The 13,841-nt window shown below is 43.5% G+C and overlaps 1 protein-coding gene across 1 annotated transcript in view; it reads left to right on the top strand.

Annotated features, from left to right (window-relative positions):
• Nucleotides 1–11,908, top strand: part of Irs1 (insulin receptor substrate 1) — a 58,416-nt gene extending 46,508 nt beyond the window's left edge. Inside the window, exon 2 of the mRNA XM_075952221.1 lies at nt 7,343–11,908. The gene's annotated coding sequence lies outside the window, so the exon portion shown is untranslated. The remainder of the gene's footprint in view (nt 1–7,342) is intronic.
• Nucleotides 11,909–13,841: the final 1,933 nt, after the last annotated feature.

Genomic DNA, 13,841 nt, shown 5'->3' with positions numbered 1-13,841 from the left:
AACCTCAGAACTAACTAGAATGTAATTCCAGTAAGAGAGAAGATGCTGTCGAAACAGTCCCCGTGAGAGTAAAAGACTTCCTGCCTCCGTGGCACTTATGGTCGGACCCGTATTGTAGAAGAATTTCTCTAAATCTTTCTGCTTTGATTCTGTTATATATGTGGCCGTACATATTACTTCTTTCATTGCTGTGACAAAAGCAGTGTAGGGACAGAAGGATTTGTTTAAGGTTATGATTCAGGGATGCAGTCTATCAGGGCTGGGAAGTTCCAGCCACAGGAACGCAAGGCAGCTGGTCACGTGACGGCCCCAATCAGTGGGCAGAGAAGGGTGGCTACTGTTGCTGGGCCCATTCTATCTTTTCATTCACTCCTGGGTCCACGCCCACATTTAGAGTGGGTCTTCCTGCCTCCGTTAACTGTAGTCTAGAAACCCCTTCAGCCACGTGCACGTGCGAGGTTTGTCCCCTGGGTGATTTTATATCTGTAAAGTTGACAAAAATTATTAATCCTAGTGGCGTGTTATTGATGGCAACATTGAAGGCATTTTGATTTACCCGTTTCCAGGGAGACCGTTATGCCGCTGATACCATTTACTTTATTACTGAGCTCCTCTTTAATTAGTTAAAGGAATGCAAAATTAATTTCGTTAAAGGGATTTTTTAAAATTAATTTTACGCGTGTGCGCGTTCTGCCTGTATGTGTGCTTGTACACGACATGCGTTCCTGGTGCCTACAGAGGCCCAGAGAGGGTGCTGGGTGCCCTGGAACTGGAGTTACAGATGGTTGTGAACTGCCATGTGGGTGCCAAGACTCGAACTGGCTCCTTCTGGAAGAACACCTGGTGCTCTTAACCCTGAGCCATCTCTCTGGCCTCAGTTTCAAATATTTTAGAATTTTATTTGAATGGTTTATCGACAGCACACCTTTACTTATTGAGAACTGAACATCTTTGTTTACATTTCTTTTCCCATCCCTAATCATTTTGAGAAGCTTCCAGAGCACAGTGGAAGCCAGGAAAAGAGGAACCCACGGGGGTGGGGGTGGGGGACAGTCTTTACTCCAGTAGGCCACAGAGGAACCAAACGGCTCCATTGCCTCCTTGGTAGATGGCGATTTCCCTTTCTGTAATAAAGCTTGCCTGTCTTCATTGGTGGTCTCCTGAAGTCACCAGCCCCACTAGAAGGTCTTTTGCGCGACAAAGGAGGAACTGGAACGAGATGGCCTCTCACATGTTGGCACATCATCCTGGATTTTCTCCCTGGCAACCCTGTGCTCCTGAAGGTCTGGCCAGCAACGTTGTTATTTTCCCCAGCTCTCCCCATGTGACTGGCACTGGGCACGAGTGCTATTTAAGCAGCTCCATTAAAGCATTGGTTTGGTCTGCTTGGTTACCCTTTGCCATTTCAGACCATGAAACCCAGTCTTGCCAACGCAATCTTGGCTAGTTTGAAAAGAAATTTTCTTTCTTTAGCATTAAATGCCTTTCTATGTTTCGATGCCAGGCAGCGGCTATCAAAGTCCTTACCTCTAACTTGTGACTAATTATTTCGAAGTGATTACTGGAAGGCATTAGAATAGAGACAGTACGTTCTCACTCCCTAGTGTCGCCTTCTTCCAAAGCTTCAGCCAGTCGTCCTACTTCTTAGCCCCACCTTCTAGAGACCAGACAGATTCTCCTGTGCCCAACCTTTGAAGCTCCCTTTTCCTTAAGTGGACAGTTGGTGGGCTTGGCAGAGATGCCTCTCTAGAGCGCTGTTTGGTTCTTGGGTGCTGCCATCTGACTCGGATGTTGGAGCACTGCCTGTCAATCACAGGATCCTGTTAGTGTTTCACAGTCTACCAAGGAGATTGGCGCTCCCATTTCTTCAGCTATGGTTGTGTGGTAACAAATGTTATCATCATTAAGGCATCTCTGTTTACCGCCATGCGACAGCATTTGCAACTGGCGTATTTGATTTTGGTTTTGCCATTCTCTCATTTTCTAGGTTCAGCTACTAGACTGAGGAATGTTTTTTAAAAAGCCCTCCTAGAGTATGTTATTACTATATCAACATTCTAGAAGATGTGATTTTTGCATTAGTATTCCCAGGAGTTATTGCAGTAGCAACACCAGGGAGAAAGCTGGAAGAATGAACGGCAGTGGCATGCACTTGAATGTGTATGTGAAATAAAACAGCCAGGTGGTGGTGGCACACCCCTTTAAACCCAGCACTCAAGAGGCAGAGGCAGGGGGATCTCTGACTCTGAGGCCAGCCTGGTCTGCAGAGTGAGTTCAGAACAGCTAGGGCTACTCAGAGAAACCCTGTCTTGAAAAAACAAAAAATAAAAAAAAGAGGAGAGGGGGAGAGGGAAGGGAAGAAGAAGAGGAGGAGGAGGAGAAGGAGGAAGAGGAGGAGGAAGAGGAGGAGGAGGAGGAGGAAAACAGTAGACTTGCCAACCCCTGGAGATGTCTCCATTGATAAAGGGCTTGCTGTGCAGTCATGAGGATCTGAGTTCAATCCTCAGAACTCCCCCTTTAAAAAGCTGGGCATGGTGGTTTGTACAAGTAAATCTACTCCTGAGAGGCATAGACAAGAGGATCCCTCAAGTTTGCTGGGCAACGAGTCTGACTGAATTTGTGAGCTTCATATTTAGGGAAAGACCCAGCCTTAAAAATATTAAGTAGAGAAGTCATGGCAGGGGATTCCAGAGGCTAGCACTAGCATCACAGCGGCCATCTTGGAGGACACACCAGTGCCCAACAGGAATGTCTGAGCTCCCAAACTTCCACTTCTTCCCTCTCCATTTCCCAGGTGGGAGAGCAAAGCCGGGAATGCGGCAGCTCACCCCACTTCCAATTCCAGACAGTGAATTAGGAAGATGAGACAAAGGATAGGATTCTACGGTAACATCAAAATCGAGCCAACAATTTCACATGACTCGCTTCACATGTTTGTGAGAATGAGAAAGTATGGAAGGATGATTTGAATGTTAGTTTCCTCTTTTGAAAAAACACATTTAAGAATGAATGCAGGATTACAAGACCTCAAAACTTTGCATATAAATTGTGAAATTGGAATAACTGAATTAACAGTTACCCATGGGTGCCAGGCATTATAAACATATTATGGAAATTTAGATCTTCTTGTATTTTATAAGTGTTCTGTGTTATAACTTTCCCGCATACACATTTATGTTAAGTGAAAATGCAATGTGGCTGTTTTGACACTATTTTCATTCTGCAGTGGATTGAACCCAGGGCCTTGTACATGTCAGAAGAACCAAGCATCATTCTAAGCAACATTCCCAGACCTTGACACACTTCTTTATGTATAGGATTTAATTAATAGGAAATTGTCTTGCTAAATCCACAGTGAGATTTCAAACAGTAATCTCCTCGGAAGGAAACTGAGCCTTGCAGACCTTTTAAAAATACCATTAGATGAGGCAGGGCTACTTTGTGGCCATATTTTAGAACTATTTTTTACTTCTATTTTCCAAGAATCAAGAATAGTAACCCTGGTCAAACACTTATTACTATGTTGCACTAGACTCCACAGAATGGCAACAAGTTTCAAAACCAAGATGTTCAAGATGGTCCCTGACCAATGGCTCTGACTAAAAGTGGCTTCTTGGAAGGGTACAGACCCTTCCCCGAACCTCTTTTTCAGCTGCCTGCTGTTTTTCAACTTTCACAGCCAAAACTGATCCTTCCGCTAAAACAATGTGAAAGGAAGCGAAAGCTGTGTTTGTTTTTCAGCTCAAGTAGGCATAGTTTAAGTGGGTACAGTTCCGGAAGATGTAAATTCTTTCTGGATGCCATAATGCAATAATCTGTCGGACTCAAGTGGCATCGTTCAAGTGTTGACTTATCTGATAATGCTTTAAAAAGGACGTTTTTCACTTTCTGGCAGCAGGATTAGGTGGGTTTTATGTGACAAGAAGATACACAAAGAGGGGTACAGTAGATACTGGTGTGATGAAATTTTGTCCAAGTGTAACTTCCTGCTGCTAACTCTCATGACAGGCGCATCACGTTTCTGGGTTCAGAAGTAATTCCCCAGGGATGTAACTAGAGAGAACGCACGACAGAACATCACCGCTTGATGTTTGCGCTGAGTCTTCTGCTGAGGAAATGGGTTACATTTGGTTTCCATTTTATGCACAGGTCCACTGAGCTCTTAAATTTGGAAAGTAGCATGGCCACGTTTGGTATGGGCACCTGGGGTCTGCTGATGGAGGCTGTAGAAGCTAAGGACATTGCATGTACATATGGCCGTGTCATCTCTGTTGCTGATTACGGTATATGCCATTGCATTTGTGTTTGTAAAAGACATGTATTGAATTTCACGACTGTGAGAACGCAGTGTGGTTATCCTTTTTGGAAACATATTCCTAAATTGCAAAAACCTATGCACCTAGAGCATAGCCTTTTCTTCCGCCACATTGCGTCTTCCAGGCTCAGCCTGTCTAGGGTGCAAGAGTGTAGTGCTAAGGATATAGGAAGATGAGCGTAAGTCCAATAAATCCTCAGAGAGGTCTGTCTGTGAAGTCTATGGTCTCTCTCCCTGGTGTACAAGAAGACTAAAGCCTTTGCAGCTTCAGTCCTGAAACTCTCTGGCTTTAGGTAATAGGTCCCTGGGAACTATCAACCCCTTTATTCACCGTATTTGGCTAGAAAAGCTTTTTGGCGGTCTCCAAAGATCAAATGTGCCTTCCAAGAGCTAAGACTGGCTGCTCTAGAGACCACAGGGAAGACTGTGCCTGAGATTGAGAAGGCAGTTGCCAAAAGAAGTGGAAACTTGAGAAGGCATTCCACAAGCAGGGCTGCAAACGATGGCTCTGTGATCCGAACAAGTACCCTGCCTCCCAAAGGGCCCCGCTGAAGGACAGTTCTCACCGGGGTGGTCTGCCTCACTACCTGGCAGCTTCTTGCCTTCATGTGCAGTCCCAGGTTCACACCGTTGTACAAAACCAGGCAGATGTGCTCTTCAGACTTCCTCTGTGGCCTTGTGTTCCACCCTCCCCCACATGAACTCCAGTTTTTGTTTTTTCTTAAGTTCCTAAATTGGTGACACCAATGGGTGATATTTGTGCCTGAATTGTGTCTTGGTAGATTTTACGTGCAAGCCTTTTTTAAAGCAGAGGGCTATGACTTTGGGAGGGAGCTATTTGATGAAGGGATATGTTTTTATTTTTTTTTCTACTTTCGAACATGCTTATGTAAAATTACGAAAGTGGTACCTGGTAGTGCGAAGCCATGTATTTAAGCAGACAGCGAGGCTGTCTGTCTGTCTCCCCTTCCAGGGTCCCCTAGTCCCTGCCCTGTACACCCGTGCAGCTTGGCACATGTGGTGATAAACCTGGGTACAGTTTGTTCCCAACCTAAGCTGTTCGTCCAGCCCTCCTGGAGGAGAGCCAGATATGAAATGAAAAACATGCTGTGTGCCCTTCATTCCCCACCCCGTTTGCACTGTATAGGTGGCAGCTTCTTGTCACAGGTCGTTGAATAGAGTGTGGCCCACCTAATTTTAGGCCCAGAGCTGTGAATCTCTATCTAGCTATCTCCTGATATTCTGATAGGAATTCAGGAGAAACTTAAAAGTAAATGACAACCCCAAAACTTGGCTGTGAGTATCATAGCTGAGCTGAGGCTATTGGAAGAATGGCCTAGCCCTTTCTCCATGTGGAGTAAACTCTGTCTCACTGCAGTTAAAGGGAGAAACCCCGGACACTTTTATTTGTTTGTTTTTGCTTTGGCATCTCTATACTGAGTCTTTATTAGTAAGTAAAAGGTAGCCTGTCTTTTAGAGGCAGAGTTAATATTTTACAATAAATAAAAAATCTCATAAAATGAGTCTTCTTTGGTAAACTTTCACTTATCTGAAAGCCAGTGTGTAAATAGGAAATGCTGGTGGCTCAGTGTCACAATCACCCCCTTCAAAGGGAGACAGAGGCTAGGCTTGGGAGTACGCACCTATAATCCCAGCACTGGAAAGGCTGAGGCGCGAGGATCACGAGTTCAAGGACATCCTGGGCCACACAGCAAGACCCAGTCGCAAAAACAACACTAGGGAGAGCAGCAAGAGAGAGGACAAACAAGTTGTGTCGGTCAGCATTTATGCTCGTCCTCCTGTGTCTCCTGTGGTCCTTGTCCTTATCTGTCATCCTTGTAGTTAGATAAAGGCCTCCTGGACTGTCCACAGAGGTTTCACCACGTACCTGCCCTAGATCTCTATATTTAACTCCACGTGTCCCTTGTGGCCTTTGGCAGTTCTATGAAGCGGCATCCTTCTTATGGCCTACCCACTGCTGGTCTCTTCCCGTCCCGAGCCTTGTTCTATCATGTCTTCAATGGCAAGTCTGTGGCATGCCTGCCCTTTGTTCAGCTCGTATTTATCAAACGCCTGCGATGTGGCAAGCCTTGTACAAACACTGGGGTGACAATCCTTGTTTCCACATCCCCGGATTATCCCTTTTCTTCCAAAGGCAGCCAAAATGTGTCAGTGAGGCATTTAACTAATGTTCTTAGCTAGAAGCCCTCTTCCCCACCTTTGTGAATCTAGAATTTTCCCTGGGTGCACCTGTTGTGAAATTCACCTGTTGGTTTCACGTTCTATTAATAATGAAACTCGCCTTTCTTTTGGAAATTGCTAGGAGGCCAACTTCAGCAGAATTGAACTTCGGCGACTCCATGGCACTCAACGTAGCCATTTTCTCATTCACCGAGTTATTTATGACAATCTGCCTTGACGCAGACTGTTCTGGGCACTCTATACATATTCATATAGAGAGACTCAATTCTGAGTACATGAAAAATAGGTACCTCTGAAGTACTGTCTATGTAAAACTGGAGAGCAAGAGTTGTTTTCTGGGGTTCATAAAGGGTCTCCTTTCTGAAGGGGAGTTACAGATAATTTCCCACTGCGGTGAGCTTTCTTGAATTGGAGGAAAGAAATTACACCTAAATTGGAAGTTTGAGTGTAGGCTATAACTGTGCATTGTGTTTTTACAATATTTTAAATGAGAGCTAGAATGAACATTATTGCTGCAAACATAACCCCAAAGAATTTTGTGTTTATTTATTGCCAAAACTCTGAAATGTATGGATCACATTGATCTGTTTGCTGTAGTATTCACTACTTTAGCTTGGGACTTCTATAAACACTTGTATTTTGAAAGAAAACTTAAATATAGTGTGTCGGTGTTATGTACGTACATAGTAGGTACTACTACTTATGCCTATAACTTCAGTTGATCTCAGATAGATCCTTCTGTAAGGAGGGAGCTTCTCATAGTTTGCTTGAGTACACATTTCCAGATGCCTATGGTAACATTTTTTTTTCCCGTTTTCCTTCCAGAATGAAGACCTAAATGACCTCAGAAAATCCTCCTTTAACTCATGGGTACCCAGACTCAAACTATTTCACAACTCACAAGCAGGACCTCACGTCTTCCTCTGCCGTAGATGGTACGATGCATCCATTACAGTTTGTTTACTCTGTACAATCCTCAGGAGTTCATGACTGAACTGCACGTTCAATATTGTGCCAAGCAAAAAGAAAGCACTGTGACCCCGGGGACAATGAGTCTGCGTAAACTTCATCTTGAACCTTAAGGACTTCGCTGGCCACAGTGAGCTGGTGTGGCCATCACCATGCCGTAAGAGAATGGGTTTATTCTCGTCGCATCTACAAGCGTATGTTTCATCTACTCTGAAACCGTGTCCCATGAAGCACCACTGTAAATTATTTCATACGGAACTGTTCACGTTGGGTGGAGAGAGTATTAAATATTTAACATGGGTTTTGATTTATATGTGTAATTTTTTAATGAAAATGTAACTTTCCTTACCGCACATCTTTTTTTGGGTGTGGAACTGAGGTATTTGATGTTCTGTCGTAAAGAGTGGAGCAAATGCTTAAAACGAGGCGAAGAAGAGTAGTCTAGGGTATGATCCTTGTTTTGAGATTCTAATTCAGAAAAATAATATAATAAGAATCATAGTGCCATAGAAAGTTCTGTACTGTACAGTTATACTCGCTGATACTGTCTCCTGTAATATAAACTTGATGTTGAGCTGAGTTCCTTTTAAAAATTCATTCTAGTTTTGATTTTTGGTTTTTGGTTTTTTTTTTTTTTCCAAACAGAAGGAGGATGTATCCTACTGGGGTGCTTTCAGTTGTCAGCTTAGAGTTGGTAACTGAATGGAAGCAAAATTGCAAGAAAAGAAAACCACAGACTTTTCATTGTATATACTGTGTAGAGAGAAGGAGGCATGAGCGATCCCTTCAAGTCAAAAGCTCTCTTTGGAATGAAGAATGTGGGTGTTTATAAATTCTGGAAATGTCTTTCTGTTCATAATAAACTAGACACTGTTGATCTCCCCTTCCCCACCTCTATAAGCTTCTCGCTCCCACCCCCTCTCTGTCTGTGTACACATCATGTTTCATTTCATACATTGTCTTGAAAAGGCTGTTAGGAGAAGTGTGTTCTTGCTAACTGGAAATTAAAATTCCAGATTCTTCCTTCCTTCTGCCCTCCTTCCTTCCTTCCTTCCTTCCTTCCTTCCTTCCTTCCTTCCTTCCTTCCTTCCTTCCAGGGCTCCATGTCATGTTCCCTAAGACACCTATCTCTTGCGTTCTGAGAGCTTCCAGTGTTGTGTGTGTTTTAGATGAATGCGGTCGGCCCATTTGCCCTGGTGTTTGCTGGCCTTTTAGCGGTTATCTAATAAACGTGGTTTACAGAGAGCACAGAAAAACATAGTGACCTGCCCCTGAGGCATCTAGCCAGCAGTGAACATGTTAATCCTTTCCTTGTTTGGAAAGTCCACCTGTCTTGGAATTTTCCATGTATTAAATAGCAATGGCAATGAATATACCTGAAGATGTTTCCTCCAGAATTGTAAATTATGGCCACGAAACTTCTGAAAAGTATAGCGAATTGATGCAGTGCCGGCCTCCCTCTGAATCCCTAGGAAGGCAACCCTGCTGGGAGGAGGAGCTCTGGGAAGGATTGAGCTGCCTGGGTGGGGCTGCAAGGAAGGAGCTAGGGCAAAGGCACTGCCTTGACCATTGCCCTGATCAACTGATTAGGGACCCCTTGCTCTATTTAGAGGGATAAATTGACCCCCGACTGCTGAGGCCAGTGTTAGCACTCAGTCAGCCAGAAGACACATACCTCACAGACTGTTGTACAATGTTCATTGTTGCAGATTTTAATCATTTGCATGCTCATCAGTTTCTAAGGTAAATAGGTCTCTAGTCGTAAGTATACATTGTTTTCAAGGAACTCTGCCGAGTGACATCATTTGCTGTCAGTAGAAAACCCCACTGGCTTTGAAAAATCTGATGTGAAAGTTGTTTTTTTTTTTTTTTGTTTTTTCTTTTTGTTTTTACAAATGTGTAAGCAAAGACTCTCATCGTCAAAGTAACTTTTCATTCTTTAAGTATTCTGGCTCAAATGCTTGCTAATGTAAGAAGAAAACAAGCTGCTTGCTCCCCACCCCGCCCCCCCAGGACCCGAGTTAATGGAAACGAGAGCAGTGAACAAAGTCAGCCCCAACTGTTTGCCTAGAAAGCTGGCTGTGATAGCTCACAGAGCCCAGGCTTCGGATATCTGTGACTATCTTGCTTCTGTATGTGGGGTTATTGACATTTGGGGTGACAGTGGAAAAGAAGAGCGTGGACAGGCATCTCCTAGTTTCTTGCTTTTTATGGAGTCAATATTGCAAAGGTAGACATTCTTCCTTCAGCTTCCTCTAGAGTCACCTGAGCTGGGTGGGATGAAAGCTTCCAATCAAACATAGCTGACCTGGAACTGGAAGTCGCTGGTACCCAGGCTGAATTCCCATGCTCTGGCTCTTTGAAGGGTTTACTTCAAAACACATCGGCTGCTAAGGTATTGTGTTCAATTCCTGTTGAAGGGAGTTGGCTTTTATCTCTTTCCAAGTATTTGCAGGCCAACCAGGGGCTTACATTAATGGGGCTTCTAGTGGTCCCTGGCTCATGTGGAAGTTAGTGGCTTTTTCTTTACGAGACCAACCTTTCACAGCATTCTTTCTTAGAGACGTGTTAAGACAGAGTTTTAAAATTCTCCTTTGTGAAAAGAACAAGTATATTCCCTGGCTCTGATGTTACCTGTGTTTTGGGGCAAAAGCTTAGCTCTAGAACCAGCTGGAAATGAGGGGATTCCATTAATGATCAACCACCTGGGTCAATAATGACAAATCAGTACTGCTGCTACGTGTATGACTATTTCTTGCTAACTTTCAAAGGTCAGGGCCACTCTCGACTAATCTAGCGACTACAAAAGTGGATCTACTCAAGAACCATCTAGCAGAAGTAGAGAATTTTAACCTGTCTTCTCTTTGCTTTTGTCTTCTGTCTTTTATATGTGAGACAAAGTGTTTAAGAAACAATTTTGCTGTACTGTAGGAAACAGTATTTTTAATTCAATGGTACATCCTGAATGCAATATACCATGTAGTTGGGAACACCTTTGAAACAGGTGACTCAAAGATAGAGAAAGGCTGCTCACCACCACCCGATGACAGCAAGGACCATGAGGGATAGTACAGCCATGAGGTGCTGTGGCTGTTGGTGATACCCATCCCAAATTTACCTCATGATGCCTTGGCTGGGATCTGTACTTGAGGTGGTCATACAATGAGGTCTAGGAAGATGCCAGGCATTCACACCCACTCTGGAGAGAAGGGGCTTCTTGGGAAGGTCCATGGAAGACAATTGGGGAAAGCAAATAAGAAATGGTTTCTTTGCAGTGACAAGACAGGAGGGTTAGTGCTGCCAAGACTGTGCATGTTAGCAGGAGGTGATGCAACACTCATATGTATGGGCTGCTTCTGAGAAACTTGCAGGAAACAGGCTGTGAGCAGGCCCAACGTTGGCAGTACTAATGGAAGGACTTCCAGGCTGGACCATGAGCTTAACTATGGAAAGCAGAGACAACCTTCCTTGTAGTTAGTAGAACTGAGGGTTAAACACTGGGCCTGCTCGTCCCTGAGCCAAGCCCAAGAAGGTTCCAGTGGAGCTCCGTTCATCAGTTCCCCTTACACGCCTGTAGAAAGTTTGGCTCAGATGACGTGCTGAGTATCTGTCACTCACTACTCACGATTAGGGCACCGAATAGATGTTGGAAGAAGACTGAGAGGTGCTGGAGGTGTTTGGCCCTACTCTTAATTAGGAGCCTATAAGTAGTAAATATGATTTTTAAATGTATGACTTGGGTAAGGTGTCATCTCCCTTCCCTAGCTTATCAATGACTTGGCATTTGTGATGTCTGCACCAAGAGATGGGTGTGTTATCCCTTTGCCATTCACCCGCTATTTAAACCTCTCTTTGTTCATGCTGTCTTTCCAGCGTTAGCCATTATGCCATTATCGTAGAACAAATTCCCTAGCCAGGAAAATGTGTCTGTTTGCATATCCATTTGTAGTGCTAGTGTTTTTTTTTTTTTTAAAAAAAATTCATTTTAGAACTTTGCCACTGGCCTAAGAATAGAGTTTCCAGAAGAATCTTTCTTGTGTAGTTACTTTCCTTATACCTCTTGGCTACAGGGTGGGCCAAACAAATGCCATCTAGCTTTCCATTTACTGTGTGTGGTTTGGTTTATCATCCCGAAGATGGTGGTGCTATTGATGGTGCTACTTCATCTGTGTACAAAAGACCAACACATGGTCTCTGTTGCTACCAAAACATTTGCTGTATATATGTGGATACCGTATTATGTATATATGTAATGGGTACCAGGCCAGGTTTATATTTTTTCTTCAGCAGTGTTTCACTTTTCCAAGCTTTCTTTATAGTGTTATGCTTGTGTTCAATTCTTTTTACCCCCCCCCCCAATTCTGTCTGGTACTTAGAATTGTAGTGTCTTCATCGTTAATTAAAGAAAACTGTCTAAATGAACCCAGAGATGTGCATAGTGGTTTTTCTTGTTGTCTTTCCATGTGGGATCTGGACCAGGTGTGGGTCATTGGTTGGGTGTGGGCAGTTTCCACTGTGAACATACTTCTAAAAGTGCTCACTGGGACAGGTAGTTTTCTATTCCCTTCTTGGGCTGCATTCAGTGGATGAGCGTATTAAGAAAAAAAAAAGCTCTATAAAGATTTTTAGCTGCATGATGGCCGGTGGTACCAAAGGAGAAACATGTGGAGAGGAAAAGGAAGCGTTTTCTTGGTGGAAAGAACTGTTTCATTTCTGGTCACTGGGACACTTGTCAGCCTTGAGCCTGCGCATGCTCAAGTCCCTCTGTCCAAACATAGGTCGTGGTCCTGGGATCTGAGTTGCCAGTTCCAGTGGACAGATGAAACTGAGAAGTGGGGCAAGGATGGAAATTTTGGATTGGTTTTGCCACCAGCACTGTATTAGTTACTTTTCTATTGCTGGGCTAAAATGTCTTGACCAAGGCAAGTTACAGAAGGAAGAGTTCTTTGCTTGGGCTTATAGTTCCAGAGGGAAAAGTGTCCATTACCATTATGATGGTAGTTGGCAGACATACTGGCTGGAGCAGTGAGCTGAGGGGTCACATGTTAAACTGCAAGTAAGAAGAGAGAGAGCACACTGGGGATGGCTTGAGGCTTTTAAACCTCAAAGCCCGCCCTCAGTGACATAGTTTCTCCAACAAGACCAAAACGCCCAAGCCTCTCCAAATAGCACCACCAATTCAGGACCAAGCATTCAAATGTCTAAGCCTACAGAGACATTCTCATTCAAACCACCACAAACACAAATCTAGAATGTTGGGAGATAATTGTCTGGGTTGCCAGCATCAAAGCAGCCAAGTCTTTTCCCTTGCTTTTTTGAGTTTTCTTGCTTGAAAACTTAAGGGAGAAGATGACTTTTATAGCTTGTTTGTCAGGGCTAATTCAAGCTACTGACTGACATTTTGGAAACAGATTCAGGGTTAAGTTTTAAAATGTATTGTTTTTTTATGACCATGAGACTCCAAAGACTGACTTATTTGGTACAAAGGCTAGAGAGAGCTGCCTGACAGGATAATTGATATTTTCATTGTTTAAAAGCAGCACACAAAATTGACTTAATACATGCTTTAAGTTGTGGTTGATCTTTATTTTGTATTGCTTCCTTCCATTTATATTAAACAAAAAAGGCAAAACAGTTCCCTTGTAGTGGGACTGCAGAGTAAATAACGCTTTATCTTCTATTGAAATCACATTGGAACATCACTAATTAGCATTAATTAAAGGAAAGTCTAGTTGGAATGCATCAATGGTGTAATTTATAGCCGAATTGTGGTCTTACCTTTACACACGTAAAGAGACAGAGTGTAGCAAGTAAAGTGTTGCTGACAAAGGGCTTTGAGAAGTAACAGCCACGGAGAATTTGTAATGAGCTCAGTGGTTCTATTAAAATCAGTATCGGTGTTTATTATACACCAGGATTTGCATAAATTATCTGGTTTTCGACAACGCAAAGGGAGACAAGGTGTGTGTCTGATTGCAGATTCTTGAGAGGCTGGACGACTGGCTTTTCACTGAGCATTGTTTGCAGGCAAGTTTTGTGTTCTCATTGAGAGCCTAGTTAGCTTCCCCTTCACAGGTGCTTCGAAACTGTTTCAGATATTGAAAACACTGCCGAAATAGGCTGCTGTTCAGTGATAGAGTGCTTACCTAGTATGCAAGAGGCTCTGGGTTTGATCCATAGCAAAATGCACACACACGCACCCACACAAACACACACACACACATACCTCAGCATTCCTCTAACTGCCTTGTGTTAATGACTTTGCAGAACAAATGTGATTGCACGTGAGGTTGAAAATGTGACTCTGTCCAGCTTATGGCCTGCAAGATACAAGCTAATAAGGTCGTGTTCTTTA

This window comes from Microtus pennsylvanicus, chromosome 17 (assembly GCF_037038515.1).
Source record: "Microtus pennsylvanicus isolate mMicPen1 chromosome 17, mMicPen1.hap1, whole genome shotgun sequence".
Lineage (NCBI taxonomy): Eukaryota > Metazoa > Chordata > Mammalia > Rodentia > Cricetidae > Microtus > Microtus pennsylvanicus.
The sequence above is the reverse complement of the archived record's forward strand: the minus strand, read 5'-3'. Positions and strand labels throughout refer to the sequence as shown.